The sequence below is a fragment of the Aulonocara stuartgranti genome, assembly GCF_965226115.1.
Source record: "Aulonocara stuartgranti genome assembly, chromosome: 3".
Lineage (NCBI taxonomy): Eukaryota > Metazoa > Chordata > Actinopteri > Cichliformes > Cichlidae > Aulonocara > Aulonocara stuartgranti.
Window position 1 is genome coordinate 19017840 of NC_138941.1, and position 19389 is coordinate 19037228.

General features: G+C 42.2%; 2 protein-coding genes and 1 long non-coding RNA gene across 3 annotated transcripts in view; all 3 read right to left on the reverse strand.

Annotated features, from left to right (window-relative positions):
* LOC309700493 (uncharacterized protein) overlaps positions 1–19389 on the reverse strand; it is a 2098293-nt gene that overhangs the window by 728630 nt on the left and 1350274 nt on the right. The window lies entirely within an intron of this gene.
* LOC309700537 (protein NLRC3-like) overlaps positions 1–19389 on the reverse strand; it is a 113762-nt gene that overhangs the window by 23353 nt on the left and 71020 nt on the right. The window lies entirely within an intron of this gene.
* On the reverse strand, positions 6091–8370 carry LOC309701438. The gene is made up of 2 exons (XR_014274988.1): positions 8311–8370; positions 6091–8166 (listed from the first exon to the last, which is right to left on the reverse strand). It is a non-coding gene; the product is annotated as an uncharacterized lncRNA (long non-coding RNA).

Below are 19389 nucleotides of genomic sequence, written 5' to 3' on the forward strand. Positions count from 1 at the left end.
AACCCCACCACAGAGAAAACTGCACCCACCCCACCATCCACTCATCTTCCAGACTACATAAGACAATAAACACCCAGGCTGAGATCTTCCTCCACCTCTCCTGTATCTCCCCCTCCTGCAGAGGGAGCTCCTGAGGAGAGGAAAGCTCCTGCAAGATGTGACAATCTCCCCCACCAGTTGAAGAGCCCCCCAGGTGGCTCGACGCACCGGCGGCACCCTGCTCCAGGGCTGGGCCCCCATGCACCCACCCGCCCACAACCCCGGCAACACACAGACCAGGACCCAAGCCCCCGAGGCCCAGTCCGGGTCCCAGCCCAGAGACGGAGCGCCCCCAGAACCTCACGCCCATCCCGGACCCACCCAGGGCCAGCCAGGCTACCAGGTCAGTAACCCACGTCCGTCAGCACAGACCCTCCTGTCTTTCCTTCTCTACCATTGCCTCCTAACTGCGGATGGGCACCGGTATCTGATGTCATTATGGCACCGGGTCTGACATAAACGGTAGTAACCAGACTGAAAAGCAGTGCACATTTTGGTGCTTTTTTTCCTGAGATGTCATACACTTTGGATTCTAGCCAATCATTTTACCTTTCCAAGGATAGTAGGCGGGCCCCGGTACGTATGTTCTTTTAGAGCAGAGCGACAGATTAAAAATGCCCAAGGCTAAGCGGTCAAAGTCTGGCTGTACTTCACAGCAAAAGATGCAAACTCAGCAGCCTGCAACAAGTGCTTTAAGCTGATACTGTGCAAAGGAGGTAACACCTCGAATCTGGTGAAACAGGGAGGCTGTAGCTCAGGAGGTAGAGCTGGTCACCTACTGGTCGGAAGGCTGATGGTTCGATCCCAGGCTCCTCGTGCCAAGTATCCTTGGGCAAGATACTAACCCCAACTTGCTCTCCACATTCGGAGTGTGAATGTACTTAGAAAGCACTGAGTACAGATAAAGTGCTGGTGTGATTGGGTGAATGTGGCATGTTGAGTACTCTGGGAGAGTAGAAAAGCGCTATATAAGAATCAGTCTGTTTACCATGAAACACCCGGCGACGCATAGTGTTTTTTTTTTAAAGCCGAGAAATGCACCGTATTTGATAGCTTCCTGCAAGACCTCACACCGAGCACAACTACTGCGGGTGTGGTGCCTGTTATCGGACACGGAGTTAGCAACATCCCCCAAGAACCTGAAGAGGAGAGTCCTGGCCCCTAGCCCTGCCAGAGGAGCAGAAATGATGAGGATGATGACGGCAGCAGCAGCCGTTCTTCTCTGCGTGTGTAGCTTAATGTTGTTTGTGTGTAATTTACGTTGAGTAGGCTAACCACGTTATTACATTAATGTAAGGTGAACAAGCAAACACCGTTGTAGTTACATGCTGCTGTCTTCTTGTTTGATAGAGTGATACCATATATGCCCTATAGCTGCACAAAAGGCTAACATTGTTATCTTTTTACAAAAAAAACAACAAAACATGAGCGGTTTCAGGACAAAGTTTGTGTTCTCCATTCTTTAAGCACCGGTTCCAACCAAAGGAGGTATCTTGTATCAACAGAAAAGGCTAACTTGGTTATCATTTTGCAGAAAAAAAGAGACTGCTAAAAATAAAAACATGAGAGGTTTTTGGACAAAGTTTGTGTTCTCCATTCTTTAATCACTGATTCGAGCACCGATTAAGCACAGGCACTGTTTCAAAAGTACCGGTTTGGCACCGGTATCGGATAAAACCTAAACGATACCCATCCCTACTCCTAACATGCCTCCTTCCTCCTCTTCCTTTTCTTTCAGCCATCAGTAGCATGACAGTCTTATTCATTATGATCCACGCATTTTATTTGGTAAAGCTTTAGTTCAGAAGGCCCTTACTAATGCAACACTCCCCATTTACCCAGGCTGGCACTTGGAGTACACTGGCTTGTGGCCCCTTGTGCCAGCATTAGTGCTTTCCTCCTTTCTGCTGCTCACAATTCACCGATCACACTTTGACTATTACCATTAAAGGCTGCAGAACCTGCGTCTGAAGCCTCTGGTTTAAAAGAGTTCAAATAAATAATCCAGCTATAGTTGTCAGTATTTCCACTGCTGCACAGGAAAAAACTTTATTATAAAATAAATAATAAGAAATAAACTTTATTTTTCAAACACAAGCTTTACACAACTTGTACGTTCACACAAGCACTTTTTCCATGTGTCTAAGTGTTTCCTGTCGAACATTCACCAGGACACCATGCAGACTGGCATTAAACCACCAACCTTCTGGTTAGCAGATGACCTGCTCGACCACCTGAGTTCCAGCCACCTCATCAAAGTGACCAATCACATTAGAATCCTGTCCTGCTTTGGGCTCCGCCTCCAAACCATCCAAAGCGGGTTTATTTGCACCATGTATGCAGGTAAACTTAAACATCCATTCAGCTGCTTCAGAAGGAAAATGTCAGCTTGTGGTTTCAGTCACAGGAAACTCACAGGTTAGAGTCCAGCCAGAGGGCTGCTGTTGTTTATCTGTAAAGTCTTTACATTTACAGAAATAAATAATTATGTGGACACATCTGGATCATCAGCAAACATGAAACCAGGTGACCACCAGGACCAAGCTGACTGCTGACACAGAGTTCATACTCTAACTGCTAGCTGCTCTGCTAGCTAAGTTAACTGATGTTAAAGGTCAGAGTAAAGAAATGACGTGATGCTGCTGGGAGTGACACCACAGACTAGCAGCATTTAGTTACTCAGCATATAATGCAGTTAATCTGAAATCTCTTTTTCTCTCTGAAACAAAGTGACAGCAGACTGAGTCAAAGACAGAAACCTTATTGAAACACCAAATATTCCCCGGCTTCACTTCCTGATCCAGGATTCAAAGAGGACGTTGCACTTACTCAGCTTCTTCCCATGAACGTCTTCCCTCTGCAGCTCTGCTGTCTGGACCAGGTCTGTGTAGAAACAGAGACAATCTTCTGCTTCATCAGTCCTCTGTGTCTGCAGGCTGAAGTCACATTAAACACTTCACACCAGCAAAGAGTCTGAAGCTCAAAGGTCAAAGGTCAGCTGCTGCACCTTGTGTGATATTGTTTGATCAATAATTAACCTGCAGCAGGTTTCTGCTCCAACTCCGACACACTGAACAACCCTGAGAACAAATCAGAGGATGTGGGTGTGTCTGCAAGCTTCAATAGTATTAAACACCTCACACCAGCAATGAGTCTGAAGCTCGCAGGTCAAAGGTCAGCTGCCACACTGTATATAATATTTCAATATGTATACAACCTGACTGTGGGTGTGTGTGCAGCCATAAACAGTTTAAACATTAAACACTGAACCATAAAAGAAGCTTAAGCTGCAGCTCACAGGTCAAAGCTCAGCTGCTGCAGCCAGTTATGACTTTACATAAATCATCATGTTTTCCCTCTCAGCACTTGGGCTGTTTTGACTCAGCTACACTATGGCAAATGGCCAATGGTTCCACAGCTGTTCTTGTTGTGTTAGGGCTGAAAAGCCCGACTTGTTCTCCTCTGCAGGTCATCAAATGCACCACAGAAGTTTGTATTTGCAGAAGCCTGTGTATGTTTGATGGCTTTATTATTCTCTGTTCAAAGACAATAAATGTGGAAAATGTCTCATGTAGTATCAGCGTCATTTAAAAATGACTGCAAACATTTAGAGAACATGTGCTGCTGTTTGTCCTTGTAACAGGGCGGCCCTTAGCGGCTGGAAACACAGTGAGACAGACCAAGGCAAGTGTAGTGGAACAAAGTATTTATTTGCTATATGGCCCTCCTTACAACAATTAACTTGTCGAGCTTCTTCACAGCACAAAAAATCCACCTCTAATGACAACTGGCAGCCTTAAATATGTTCAGCTGTCACAGACTTAACCATTATTCCACTCTCAGGTAAATTCTTAAATCCCAACCTTCCACCACAGTATACAATATATTAATTAGAATAAATAAATACATAAATACATTTCCACATTTACATATTAATAAATATTTCACACTTAATGTTACACCAAACCCAATATTATAAAAACCCAGAAACCCAAGCACAAAAAGATTCACCACACTCTCTTTACCAATGGTCTCTCCCGGAACCTTTAAATGGTGTCTGGACCCCAGGGGAAACATTTGCCCAAACACCTTGAAGAGGACACAGGCAAGAAAGGTGAGTAATCATTAACTTACAAACACTTATTTGCACCACTTTTATCCCTAGATTTCACACACACGTTTGCATTAGTTTTCCTTACTGGTAAACCTTAATCACAATCTCAATCACCATTCTTCTCTCCTGACAGACAACCACCACATTCCTTGATGAGGAGCAGCTGTGCAGGATCTGAAATAAGGCTACCAACTGATTTTAAAATTCCCAATAAATAGTCAATAAATATTTAAACTTCTTGTGTGCAAATCCATGCTTAAAGTGCAATGCTCATAAATTGCTTGATAAGGTGCTTTTAATAAAGTGAAAGGTGTGCTCTAAAGTGCTATACATATAATATAAATAAATACAGTCAAGTCTGTCCCGTATTCAGTAAGTGAAAATGAAATGAACAATAAAAGGTGAATCAAATGGACCATTACGGCAAGGCTGGGATGGTCAATTTGGTAAAGTAAATCCGTCGGGCATCTTTCTTTGCCTTTAGACAATAATTCTGATGGCAAAAGAGCCAAACGGGACAGGCACAAAAAAAAAAAAATACAGTAAGGGAGTCCTCTTCCTTACATTTCCTCCTCCCTCTCTTGAGCGCGAAGTGCTTCAGTCCTCTGTCATCCTAGATAAACAATCAGCAACCACATTTGACTTCCCTGGCCTATACTGGACCGTAAAGTCATAAAGCTGCAAAGACAAGTACCATCCTGCAATGCGGGCATTTGCATCCCTCATGCGGTTCAACCACTGGAGGGGACGATGATCAGTCTCCAGAGTGAAGTGACGTCCCAGAAGATAATACCTCAAGGCCTCAATAGCCCATTTCATGGCCAAGCACTCTTTCTCCACCGTCGAATACCTCGTCTTCCTGTCGAGTAGTTTCCGACTCAGAAACACCACAGGCCTTCTTTCACCATCCACCTCTTGCTGAAGGACAGCACCAAGGCCAACTCCTGAAGCATCAGTTTGCAAGATGAATGGCTTGTTGAAGTCTGGACTGTGTAGAACTGGATGTGTGCAAACTGCTTCCTTGAGGTCTCTGAATGCTTGCTCACAGTCTTCTGTCCAACGCACTTTGTTGGGGGCTGAGCCTTTTGTGAGGTCATTCAGTACAGTGGATCGCTCTGCAAAAGAAGGTATGAATTTCCGGTACCAGCCTACTAGACCCAGAAAACCTCTCACCTTCCTTTTTGTTGTCGGAACTGGGAAGGACTGAATTGCTTCAATCTTTCCAACCTGCGGTTTTATCTTCCCAGAGCCAACTACAAAGCCCAAGTACTCCACTTCTCTCTTGGCTATGGAGCACTTCTTGGGATTGATAGTCAGTCCAGCCATTCTGATGGAGTGTAGCACCTTCTGTAGGTGAATGACATGCTCTTCCCAGGACTGGCTGTTCACCACCACGTCATCCAGATATGCTGCAGAGAATGCTGACACATCTCTCAGTACATGGTCCATTAATCGTTGGAATGTCGCTGGTGCACCTTGAAGCCCAAATGGCATGACTTTAAATTGGTACATACCAAAAGGAGTTTTGAAGGCTGTCAGCTCTCTCGCTTCTGGTGCCAAAGCCACTTGCCAGTATCCTTTACACATTGCTCAAACTCTTATAGCCTCTGGTGCCTCCACCTTATCATAAAAGCCTAAACATTCACATCCTTTCTCTCACACGGCGCCTAAGCTACGACCTTGGCTCCCCGTTTATCTGCTCCTGCTGAGATGGGGCAGAAAACTCCAGTATGTTCTGTTCTCTTCTAATCAGACCAATAAGGTGATGACTTTCTGCAAACAGTATTTCTTATAACTCAGCAGTATAATGCATCATAAAACAATATCATTCATCCACAATAAATCAGCAGTCTAATGTAATGCAAATCAGTTTAACAAATGCAATAGTTATCATCATCTTCTAATTCAGGAGAATGATGCAAACTAAAACTACATAATAATTCACAATCTTTAATTAGGGGTATAACATGGCATAAAATAATATTATAATCTAACAATTCCCCCTGATGAGCTCGTTAGAATAATGAGCTCACCAACACCCTATAATCCAGTGTCGCCGGGTTCATCTCTTCTCACTCCTGAGGCCCTTTGTCCCCCTGAGGGGCGAACCATATGTGAGATGACCTCTGTGTTTGCGCAGTTCAGATGCAAGAAAAACTATTATTCCAACAATAGCAGGTACAGATGACACTCCCCAGTTCTCCCACAGCTTTATTTTGGTGCTACCTTATACCCTTCCGACGTACTCAGACTAGAACCTCTGTCCAAGGAGCTTTTAGCCTTTATTTTATTGCTGCAGCTACCAGTGTCTTCCAGTTGGGTGATCCTCTGCTCTTCATTCTTCAACCTCAGGGGTTAGACAACCCTTCAGTCGTGGCACAGATCAGGGGATTATTCTGCCCCGATTTCAAACAACGATCTGTGTATCCTCCAGAAAAAGATCAGGAACGCGTCCCCCTTTTTGCCCAAGAGCCTCTCGAACTTCGTTGGTCTGGTGTTCCTGGATTTCCGCCAACCCCTTCATGGTTATTGCTGTGTTTATGGGATCCATCCTTTTGTGGTGACTAGCTGGAGCCCAAACGCCATGACACTTGGACCCAGTTGATGTCTCGGCAGTCACTGTGTCTGTCTCTGCTGCGGAGGATCCTCGCATATCTGTGACCTCGTCTGGTGTCTGTCCCTTTCTCTGTAAGAGACAGAAAACCAAAACACCTCTCTTCCTAACCCTAATAATCTAATGTTGTTATCTACTGACCTTCTAGTGATTCAGAATTGGTCTAAAACATTCAGAATGTCCCAGGGACTTATTCTAATCATATCCTATGTGTGTGTAAGCGTGTTTGCATTTAGCCCTCTGCACTCAAGGCATTTCCTACACTTTATCAGTCCGGACCATCACGCCGAACGAAGCTTATGACCTTCAAAAGGCCGAGTGCCAACTCATCATAAGCACATTTGCAAGGTGTGTCTGAAACTTATTGAAACCACTCTTTTTAACAAAAGATAAACAAATTAACAAATCTTCTAAACGCTATTCAGTTCATTTCAATGATTGATGCTTACACATGGAAATAATGATTTATGCTTCTCACTGATTCTCTACAAAAGACCGGAAACTTCTCGGGCCGCTATTAGCTTAAGCTTTACCATTCCTAAGTTATTAAAGACACAAATGAAGTTATAAAAATGTTCAAATAATCCTTGTTTGATGTTAAAACTCAACTTCCCCCCCCCTTTTTTTGACACATTCCAATGTGTCAAATCAACGGAGCTAGAACATTCAAAGAAAAGGTTAGGCAGCTACAAGGTTTCCCAGATTGTTAAGTTGATCTGCGTATGATGCTCTGACTCAAGTATATAATCTTAAATGAATGTCATTTAATTAACTGCCACTATTTAAAACTTAGCTTAAAGACATAATTGAATAAAAATCACAAAGAATAACATGATATCAATGTTATGTAAGCGCGTGTGGCCCTCTATGCTCGAAGTCACTCCACACCATAGATCAGCCAAACATCGCGTTGACTGTAGCTTTTAACCCTTATTAACTTGAGCACAACTCTATAATGAGCAACAAACTGCAATATGTCTGAAAATGATCATGGTTACACCTGCAATAGAAGATCGTATGATTATCCTGACACCTGTAAATAGAAAATTAACCTGCGGTTATAACAATCACTGGAACACAAATGTTAGTACAATGTCAAAAACTTCAATAAATGTTTAATGCAATGCTAGTTATATGATTCTGATGCAATAATAAAGCTGATGCCAAAATAAGAGTAAAACACCCCCTTTTATCCCGTTTCACTTGACACATAAACGTTTATAAATGCCTCTTTTAAATCTTATTTCCCCCTGATCTCCCCTTACTGACCACAGCAGGGGAAACTCCGCTATGAGTCAACCATGAATGCAGCTCACCTGATTCATCACTGAGCTCCACCGTCACTGGCGTCTGACAGGGTGGCGCTGCATACTCTTCCTTTAATGTCACTATTTTCAACCTGTTGATTAGAGTGCTTAAACCTGAAGTCGACTACGTCCACAACAAGTCAATACAGCTGTAAATGTGGCCAATTATCAATCTATTACCAATCAATAACAACAGATAAATTTTATTTTATGCATGCTTTCAGTCAACCACTCACCCAGAGGATCTCCAATCCCAGAAAATTCCTTCTCCTCAGTCAATGAGTCTGTCCTCCTTCCATGCCCTGGTAACTGGTCCATCCAGAGCCATATGATCTCAAAATATACATACAACAAGCCAAACCACACCTTGGTCACACCAACCCTTTTCCGCCCTGAAGATGTTCAACGCCATCTTAGTCTGGACTGTCAAAGGTGACTTTAACGCTGGCTGTTCCGACAATCCATTGTATAATATATCCCAGTCAGATTCGCCAATCTCTGCACCAGGGTTTTAAACGTTTTGCCATCTTCATTCGTTTTTATTTTTATTTAGCTTCGACTCCAGATTTTCAATTTTTACCAGTTGTAATCAGTTTTTACCAATCAGTCGCTAGTTTAGTCTAGTTTTTATTTTCTGAACATCCTTAATTTCAGTTTAGTTTTGATTAGTTTCAGTTATAGTTTTAGTTGTGTTTTGCAAAAATTAAGTGTAACCAAATCCCAGTTCCATCATATCAATCATGCTCTTCCGCTTATCCTTGGGTATTGAGACTATTAACTCTTGCAGCACCGGGTGTTCCTAATTTTGGTTCAAGTGAATTGATAAACTTTTTGAAGGCGATTGACTCACACAATTATTTAGATGTCCCAGTCCTGTTGTCTCGGGACGCATCACGCTGCCTTATCTGGGGTTAGCTGTTTTCTGGGGATGCTGGTTAAGTGGGGGAGCTCTTCAAGGAGGGGGGGGGGGGGGGGGGGTGCTCACCCTGATGAGCTCTTCAAGGTAAGCTAGGTTAACCTTCTTGTGTGAGCTTTTCAAGTGCACTTCAAGGTTTGTGGGATTTTTAGTTTTATAAATGTCCCTCATAACCCCCTGATGACCCAGTAATTCATTTTTGCACACTGCAGTACACATTTAGTTTTTTTCTTGTAGCTCTCATACTCTACTTGCCACTCCTCTAAGTCCTGATGTTTCTTAGAGAGGACAACAGTACCTTTAAAATTATATCACATGTGTGGGGGTGTGGCCTTGCCAATTGTTTTCCCACCTTTTCAAAATGGCTGGCATGCCCACCAGCACATTTTAAGGAAGAAAGAAAGGTAAGCTTGATATTTACATTTAAAATGTTTTGTTAAACTCAGATTTTTATTAATTTTCAAAAAATAAACATCTAGTAAATAATTTGAGGGGTCTTTAAGAATTAGGCTTATTGAGTTTCACAGAGAACATGACTAATTTATTAATGTGTACTCTAGTGCACGTCGGGACTTTGTACTTATATTTATTTCACTTTTTCCTAGTAGACAACTCTTTGACAAAGGCAGAGAGAATTCTTAACAGAATAATTGAGCGAGATTCAAACAGAGATTTTTCAGAAGATGAGAGTCATGTGAGCCAGATAGGAGAGGGTGAGAACCCAGGAGGAGCCACACAAAGATTATCGAGATGCAGTGGCAGATGTGATAGAGAAAAACACAGGGCCACCTGAAATCTGTCGTCCTATCTGGTCCAAAACCAACATGTAGGAGAATCTGGAATTTTTGCTTTGAGTTAAAAATAAAATATGGGTGAAATGCAGGAATGATTTCCAGTATAGTAAAAAATAAGAGTCGCATTTATAGCTGAATCCATGACACCTGATTGTTTCTACACGATCACGTCTTTGCTGAAAGTTATCAATGATCTCAATGTGCAAAAAGAACTCCCAGTATCTGGAGTTCAAGCTCCTCTTGGCTGAGAAACCAGGGACAAACATGTGAACAAGACCTGAATAATACCAGTAATGAAGAGTTCTCTCCAAAAATCAAGAAAAGGAGGCCCCAATCAGATGAGAGTGTAGCAAAATATGGTTCCCTCCACTTGCCTGAGATGGTTAACAGTCCAAGGCATTTCAGTTGTAGAATGGTTGGGTGCAACAGTAAAACATATGTGAGATGTGGGAAGTGCCAAATGTTGCTTTGTGTCTCCAAATAAAAAAATCACAGTACTTCCTCAGATATCATAAATGAATTGATTTTTGTGAAATAGAAAGCCCAGTGCAATCACTTGTTCCTGAACCAATGGCTTACAGCTAGTGAAGTGTCAGTGACTTCTAAGTTGGTCCCTGATCTACATTTTTATTATTATATTGTTATATAAATAAGTTTTAATATCCTGCTTACAACAAATTCAGTGGAGCTTTTAATTTTCTTAAATAGCTCTTGAATTTTGTTAATTTCACATTCGTGATCAATGAACTCCCCTTGTACACTGTAGTGCACATGTTGTAAAATTTAAATAAAATTAGTTAAAAACAATTTTGTTTTTGTAATGTGTTTTTTTTACCGTCCCAACACTCAATTTATCTGAAAAAGAAAAAAAGAAAAAGAAAAAAGGAAAATGCTTTTCCTTTTTTTCTTTTTTCTTCCTCCCTGGGTCTCAGGAGGACATTGTGTCTATCTTACTTTTAAATTGCTGACTATTTCAAGAAAGCACCCAAAAGACGGGGACCAGTGTTTATCATTACATATCTCCATTTTGAGTGTGGCAAGTCTATCATTCCCCTGTTATTCATAGACCTCAGTGGAAGTTTTTGTTTTTTTGTTGTTTTTACCTCTATAAAAGTTAATTGACTCTTTACAGTGACCTGCTATGGTTAATAATAACCTGCTCCGTCATGAGTGGAATCAAACCTTTTCTTCACTTTAGCATTTAACATTCCCAACCATATAATATGATACATTAATCGAACTACAGCTACTAAAAACACAATTTTCTTAATGCAAACATCAGTAACTCAAAATTAGCAACCAAAGGGTTCAGTCTGCAGTTCACACTCATGTGAAGCTACAGCCTCCCCCCTTAGTCTCTATCATCCTTCTGTTCTTGCAAAAACAAAACAAAGCAAGACAAAACATCCACCCTTCTTTTACAGGCTGGGTGAATTGTTGTGGACATTCACTAATCCTAAAGTCGGTACCGTTTTTGTCTCAATATCAAGTCAGTTAAACTTTTAGTCGTCAGTCCGTCACAGTCCAGTCACATGCATACATCCACACACATTCATACCAGATATTGCTGATAATGGAGTCTCACGCGCAACCTATTCGAGCCTCCATCACCAGCAAGATGACGTCATCATTTTGAAGGAAACAGTTCCTTGTTTTTGGACTGGATTGACTCGCTGCAATCCTTTTAGGCTCGGGACTTCTCATTCGATCAGTGTCCCATATAAGTGAATTTCTCCCAAGCTCATTATAATCATGGAGAAAAATACTTTGCGACTGTTTTCAGTAAGAATATTTTATAGCGCTTTAAAGTTCAATCTCTCAGGCCTGGATTAAAGAGCTGATTTGTTAAATCAGGAACTTACAAAATACCAAAATATCACCACCGGTGGATCATACAGTGGGGCAAAAAAGTATTTAGTCAGCCACCGATTGTGCAAGTTCCCCCACTTAAAATGATGACAGAGGTCAGTAATTTGCACCAGAGGTACACTTCAACTGTGAGAGACAGAATGTGAAAAAAAAATCCATGAATTCACATGGTAGGATTTGTAAAGAATTTATTCGTAAATCAGGGTGGAAAATAAGTATTTGGTCAATAACAAAAATACAACTCAATACTCACCAAATACCAAACAGGTAAGGTGTAATTGAGCCATAGTGCTTGGTCTCTTTGTCCGATGTAAATCAATTGCAGTTAGAGGCTACATTAATTTTCTTTCTGTAAGCACTTATTGAAATCATCTGAGCACATTACAAGTACATATTTGCTTACTCTGTATGCTCAAATGTGACCCGTTATGGCCACTAGAAAAAAAGAGGAGGCCCGAAAAACAGGTGGGGGTCCTCCACCACCACCACTCACAGAGCCTGGCCACTTGGCTTCCACATTTGTGATAATGTTGGCAGCATCACATATGATCTTCACAGTGCAGAGAACACAAATTAGCATCCATTACTATAATGAAATGATTTGTTAGTTTGAAATGCTACAGGGAACTATGTACCTGCACATTAATGCTGTGGAACGACTTCCTGTTCACATAGTCTCCTTCATTTACTGAAGGAGCAATGATTGGAATGTGAGTGCCATCTATACAGCCAATCACGCCTGGGAACCGTGAAAATAAATGTAAAATTTAAGTAGTAGTTCAAGTATCACCACATCATGAATTAAATTTTGTTCATCCTGCTACCTGCAATTTTGTGGCATCCCTCTTTGATAAATCTTGTGGGTCTGTGACCGGGGAACACCACAAACGAGTACAGGAGACGTTTCAGTGCAACTGTAACATTCCTGACTGCCCGACAGACGGTAGCCTTGGAAACGTGCTCAGCGTCACCAATATTATACAGAAAGCTCCCGTTTGCAAAAAACCGAAGTGCAATACAAATAATATGTACAGAACTGAGAGAATGTCCACGATGTGTCACATGAGCAATATTAGGCCTGAGGATGTTATTCAAATAACTTATAGATTGTGCTGAAAAACGGTAACGTTCACACAGGAAATCATCAGGAAATGATAAAATGTCCGAACGCGCTCTAATCACTCTCTCCCGGCGGAGAGCTCTGCGGAGAATTTGGGCTTCAACATCTACTGGCTCTTCAAGGAAGGAGCACGCCATGTCTGACACTTCCTACAGTCAGGTTTCCGACACAGAGGTGGAGAACGTCAGGGTTAGTTGAAGTAAACCTGCTAGGGAGCAGGTTAGCTTCACGGAGTGTGTCGTCATAGTAACTCACTCAGGATTAATCTAAACTCGCTTTGTGAAACCGAAAACCCAGAGTTTTCGTTAACTCAGAGTATACTTACTCAGAGTTTGCACTAAACCGGCTTCCTGAAATAGGGCCCAGATCTAAATCCAATCAAGAATCTGTGGCAAAATCTGAAAACTGCTGTTCACAAACGCTGCCCATCTAATCTGACTGAGCTGGAGCTGTTTTGCAAAGAAGAATGGGCAAAGATTTCAGTCTGTAGATGTGCAAAGCTGGTAGAGACATAAGGCAAACCGGATTATAAGGAGCACTGTCGATTTCCAGAAAAATCAAAGGACTGATTTTTAGAGTGCCTTATTTTCCGAAAAGCACAGTAATAACATAATAACAACGGCCCGCTAGCATGCTCTTGGTTGCTGAGGGCTATGCTGTGGCTGAGCTGCAAGATTAACTCTGCAAAACCAACTTTCATCAAGTAACAGGGCTCTAGAGTGCAACCAATTTGGTCGCAAATGTGAATCCGTGTAAATGAGAGCAGGTACACTGATTCCACACAAAGACGTAAACACAGAACGGACCGACGCATCAGAATCAGCTTTGTCTTTCTCGGCTTTCTCACCCGACGGCTCGTAGACGGACACGCTGTCGGAGCTTAGCGATCCTGATGCGTCCGGTCCGCGCTGCGATTACGTCTTCTTGCGCTGATTCTGAGCTGCAGGTTTTGTCTCTCCAACCAAAATTCACAGAGCCAGCAGCAAAAGAAGCAGCAAACTGCGCTTCACATTTGATCAATGTCGTCATTAATTTTGCTGTTTTGCTTCCACGACTATTAAAATCACACTCCATGCACAGCTAGCTCTCTCTCTATCTGTCTCTGTACTTCAAGAACAGTTTCCCGTCTCCAATCTCTGTTTTCTGTATTATTCATGCGCTTATTACCCACCAGTCTACCGTTGTTTTTTCCCCTGCTAATATTAGCATCACACGGCACAGCTTCTGTATCACGTGGTATAAGGCTCCGCCCTTGTCATTTGTTGAGCAGGAAGAGTGAGCACTTGGTTTCATGCAGAGTACGTCCCGGATCAAAATGCGGTACAATCGTCGTCGTCGTTTTCTTTTTCTTTCTTTTAAATCGTCATTTGGAAATGAGATCGCACATAAGTATGAATCGAGATCGCGATTTTCTAACGATTAATCGTGCAGCCCTAATCCTATTAGTCGACTAATCGCAAAAATAATCGGTGACTAGTCGACTATCAAAATAATCGTTTGTGGCAGCCCTAATGCACACAGGGAAAAGTTAGAGAGGAAAAGAGAGAGCAGGAAATTACTCTTACTCTTAGGACGTATATGGCCCAACAGGCCTCGCGATACAGATGAGCTACATCCTCCTGGAAAGCAGCTGCCAATACAGTCTCCCCCATCTGCTGCAAGGAAGATGCTTCAAAACAGAGTGAGAAGTAAAGAGAGAGGGAAGGAACTCAAACAAATTAACACTATATTTTATCTTTAATAATCATATATATTGCTTTACCAAAACAGCTTGTTTTTGTGTTTTTTAAACTACCATCTCTCTTAAACCAACTTGAATTGAACAGTGAGCACAGCCACTAAGTTCTATGTAACAAAAATACAGGGATGGGAGGGAGGGAGACGGTACCTGCACTGACGTTTAAAAAGAAGGAATAGGAGGAGGAGGGGTGGAGGTGGTGGAGCTCTCCGACAGGGGGAAAACTGAGATTTCAGTAAAGCTCAGTCCAAAGCACTTTCCTAATGATTTCCCTGTAACATTAGTCCTCGAGGTCCCCGTCACAGCAGACTACTGTGAGTGCCACCAGACAGTTAATGAGACAAAAACGAGACGCTCTTACAGCCAGGAGGATGCTTCCAGATGACGCTTGATTAATTTGATTGATTATCTGTGAATAAGTCTTGAGCCTCTCCTCAGTTCTTTATATTTTGCCTGTACTGAGCCAGATGTTCTTCTTCTTCCTTTCTTTAGACTTTCTGAAGGTCATTTAAAGTTTTTCTTTGGTCATTAACTGCTTTTTCACCCATTTTCAGTCCAGTCCTTGTACCTGATCGCTTTCAGAGCGATATTTTTGTTTTTTGGGGGGGTTAAACCACTTAACCTAACTCAAGGGGACAAACCCGAGTTGTCAAATACAATACAAAACACACAACTTAGCAAAGAACCAATTTTAAATTTTATCTTTAGGGACTTTGTTACTAGCAACCTGTCACAGAAACACACTATTTAATTTCTTTGGATTGGGAAAGTAGAAGACAGAAAAAAAGGGGACAAGCTGAAAAATCTATCTACAGAGGAGGAACAGTACCTGAAAGTCATGTCAAAAAAAATTCAGCAAACACCTGACACAGGACCTGAAAGATGCACTTGGTCCTTCAGTTGATCCATCTAGTGTTCACCAAAGCCTCATCTCATGGTGTCAGTGAAGGGTGGCTGTCAAGAAGCCATTATTAAGGAAGGGAACAGGGAGAAAAGGCTGAGGGATGCCAAATTACACAAGAACTGGACTGAAAATCAGTAGCAGCAGGTCTGATGGAGTGATGAACCAAAATTTGACAGTTCTGGTTCAAATTGTGGTAATATGTCTACAACCACCTGTAAACTACTGTACAGCTCTGCCATAGTTTGGGTCTGCATTTCAGCCAGGGTGTTGGGGATTTCGTCAAAATTGATGGAATTATGAAAAGTACCACCAGACTTTGATGCACCATGCAATACCATCTGGAAAGCGTCTGATCGGCAGCAGCTTACTAAACACATCGAAACACCATCATTCATGGACTGACCTGAGCCGTGTGGGATCATCTCGGCAGAGAATGGAACAAAACGGCAGCTGATATCGAAAGAAGAGCTCTGAATGTCCTTAAAGAAGCTCGGAGAACTATTCCTGAAGACTACTTAAAGGAATTCCAAAGAAATGTGCCTAAGAGAGTTCAGGGCGTGCTGAAGATAAAGATGCTCAAGCTCATTACCTCATTATATCAACTCTGTTTTTGCCTTTTATATTGTATTTTCATGTAAACTTTTCAAATTTAAACTGTTGCACCCGTTTCCCATTACCCAGCAAGTTATATGTTAGAATTAAGGTGTGGCTCAAACTTTTGCACAGTCCTACATTTCCCATCTATAAAATGATTTGACACCTGATAAACCTTTAAAAGCACTGACCTGCCTCTCCAACTCTCTGTTTTAAACAACACACACTTACCAGCAGTTGTGTTGCGTTTTCGTCAGGTTAGTGGCTCAGACCTAAAACAGCCCAACATTATCTCTAATTCAGGTCTGGACCCAAGCTGACCCATTAAAGTACGTGGTACTCCTTTTATTTGTACTTGTGTACTCAGGCATAAATTAGACTTTTCAGGTACAAACTAAATAACACAAAGAGGAGCTTATGAATAAGAATGAAACTGAGAGGCCCACTGCAAGAAGATACACACCCAAGTGCTGAGATTGTAAAGATGAAAAGTGAGCAGAGGAAAACGAGCGTTTCAGGACAACCAGGCGGTTTCCTCTTCTTCCCATCTGGCAGCCTCACAGCGGGGAGTTATGAGGTAGCCCCAACCTACCTCACATCTCGCCGCTGTGCAAGAACGAGCTCAGCAACACAAGCATCCTCTCTCTTTCGCGAGTGCATACGTGCACATCTACAGTGCTGCATGCCAATGAACCCATTTTCTTGGAGCACCTACACAAGCTGCAATCTACAGATCGTGTTTCACAGCGCTACAGCGAGAGGCAAACACCTCCCTCTGTTTGTGCTTCATTCTCAGTGTTGGGACTAACGCGTTACAGTAACTACGTTATTATTGTGGTAACGAGCACGGTAACTAGTTATTATGCCAAAATCAGGAACACGTTAGTCGTTACTGGGATTTAGATAGGGTCGTTACTCGTTACTTCGTGTGGTGGCTATCGCGGAGTTTCCACAGATTCAGTAACATTAGCAAGTGGTGGAGGCCAGCAGGTGGATGAAGGAAAAGGGACGCAGAAGGAAAAGAGACCCGAGGCGGCCGCCGGTCCAAGTGTGACCTGAACTTCAGGTAAGAAGTTATGACCTGCAGTCTCTCTGGGTCAGATATGAACCAAGTTTAGGTGGAGTTTATTTTCGTTATTCTGACTTTTTCCGTACTGCGTGCTAGCTAGCATGACGGAGTTTCTATACAGCTGGGTGGGTGCTATGAAGTTAATGATGTTGAACTTTATTTTGTTCATAAGTTATTAGAGTTGCCAACCGTCCCGTCTGGTATTCAGAGAAAATATTACGCGTTTCTTATTGAGGTGAAAAGGAACAGTTTGTCCCGGACTTCAGCTACAATGAAAAAGACACAAAGCTGGATTTATTCTGTGTCTTTACACTGTCATTCTCCCCCCTCTCTCTCCCGTTTCTACTTCAATCATGAAAACTGATCAATGATCAGCTGATCGGCTCTCTTGTTTGTTTATCGCTCACTTTGCGCCGAAAGAGGAAACCAGCGGATGTCGCGCTAAACAACAGCAGCATGTTTAAGCTTGATCAGCTGTTGTTAGAATTTATTTAATATTAATTTCTAGTATCAGCTGATGTTTGCTGGAGCCACAGCTGTAAAGCTGCTGGTCATGATATGGTTTGGTTATCTGGTGAGAGGGAAACATGAAGATGAAACCAGGAGATGTCCTTACTGGATCATCAGAGCTGAACAGGTGATGGAGAAACAGGTTTACCTTTTAGGTGACATGAATGAGTTGAAGGGAAGCTATGAACTGTTTCTGAGAGACAAATAACCCCAGGATCCTTTTTTAGGTAGCTGACAGCTGGTAACTGTGCAGGTGCGGATCTAGCAAAGTGTTGCCAGGGGGGCATGTAGGGCATTAACAGGGAGAGGTGGGCACAAGGAAATACTTTTCTTTCTTATTCTCATTTAAAATGTCTAGCTTTTAAAAAATAATTATCTGAATCTTACAACAAACGATTGATAGATTGATGCATATATACCATCAAAACAGTGTACATCACTGTCACAACAGTGTTTGTTTTCATTCAAAGGCTTTAAGATTTTTCCTATAATGGTGGGCCGGTCTCTAGTTAAAATACCCGGGCCAATTTTTTGTCTCAGTCCAGCCCTGTAAGCAGCTCATCTGCAGTCTGGTGTTACCTACATCTTCCTATTCAGAAGGCAGAATTTCTGAGTTCTGAGTACAATCGAAAGCACCACGACTGCAGTTTTTGTGTTGATGTAAAAGGCGCACATGACGCTGTGACGTAGGCTAGAATCATGGCAGCAGTCAACGACGGTCCAGACGTGGGATTTCTCTCGTGGAAATGTGCACATTATCTTTTCCTTTCTATTGGTAGGTGGCACAGTGCACTTGTGGCAAGTAAGCAAGCTAGAAGACTGGCAAAGTTATGGAAGAAACACATTAACAAGAGAATTCTGAGTAAAACCAAAGTTACTTTCCCTAGTAACCAGTTACTTTGAAAGTAACGAGTAACTTGAAGTAACTGAGTTACTTTTGAGAGAAGTAACTAGTAATGTAACTAAGTTACTATTTTAAAGTAACTTACTCAACACTGTTCATTCTAGCTTCGCCCTTCTCTTCCCAACCACACACACCAACACCTTCCTCTTGTGAATTTTATTTTAATCCTTAACATAAAGACAGCTATAAATTAGGATAATCAAACTTGATTTATTACCTCCTGCACCCCCCCACTGTGTGTTCAACAGGAAGCTAAAGACTGGTGCTGTTAAAGTGTTCAAAAAACAGCAGGAGCTCGGTGTGAGGCTACAGTGGGCCAAAAAACACAAGATGACCTCCAGCAAGGACAAAATGTATCTGGACGTCTCTGTGAGCATCTGTCTCACTGTGTAAGTGTAGCACAGTGTCTGTGTGTGCATGGCTGGGCAAGAGAGACAGCACAACTGAAAGCCAGCACTCAGACGAGGACCCGGTGCATCGTCTGTCTCATCTCAGCCAGTTTACTTACAAACTCTTTAAGTTTGAATTTTAAAGCCGACAATGTGCACAGGGCAGTGATATTTAAAATGAAGGTAAACTATTCCAATCTCTGCAGCCCCAATTGTGTATCTCACACACACACACACAGTCCTGAATTCATTACTGAAGTCTCATCCAGACATTCAATGTGCTGTGTAATTAAATTGAGACGTGGGGTCAAAATTCCCACCTAGATTGAGTGAGATGAAATAGAAATCGGCTCTCCTCTAACTGACTTTATAGAAATAATTGCATAAGCTGCATTTATAACTGTTATTAAATAACAGCAGCACACGAGAACTAAAGTGTAATCCCAGCACATTTCGCTTCGCTTGCACTGATTCTTTAGAGATGACGACCGTGGTGGGTAATTAAGGG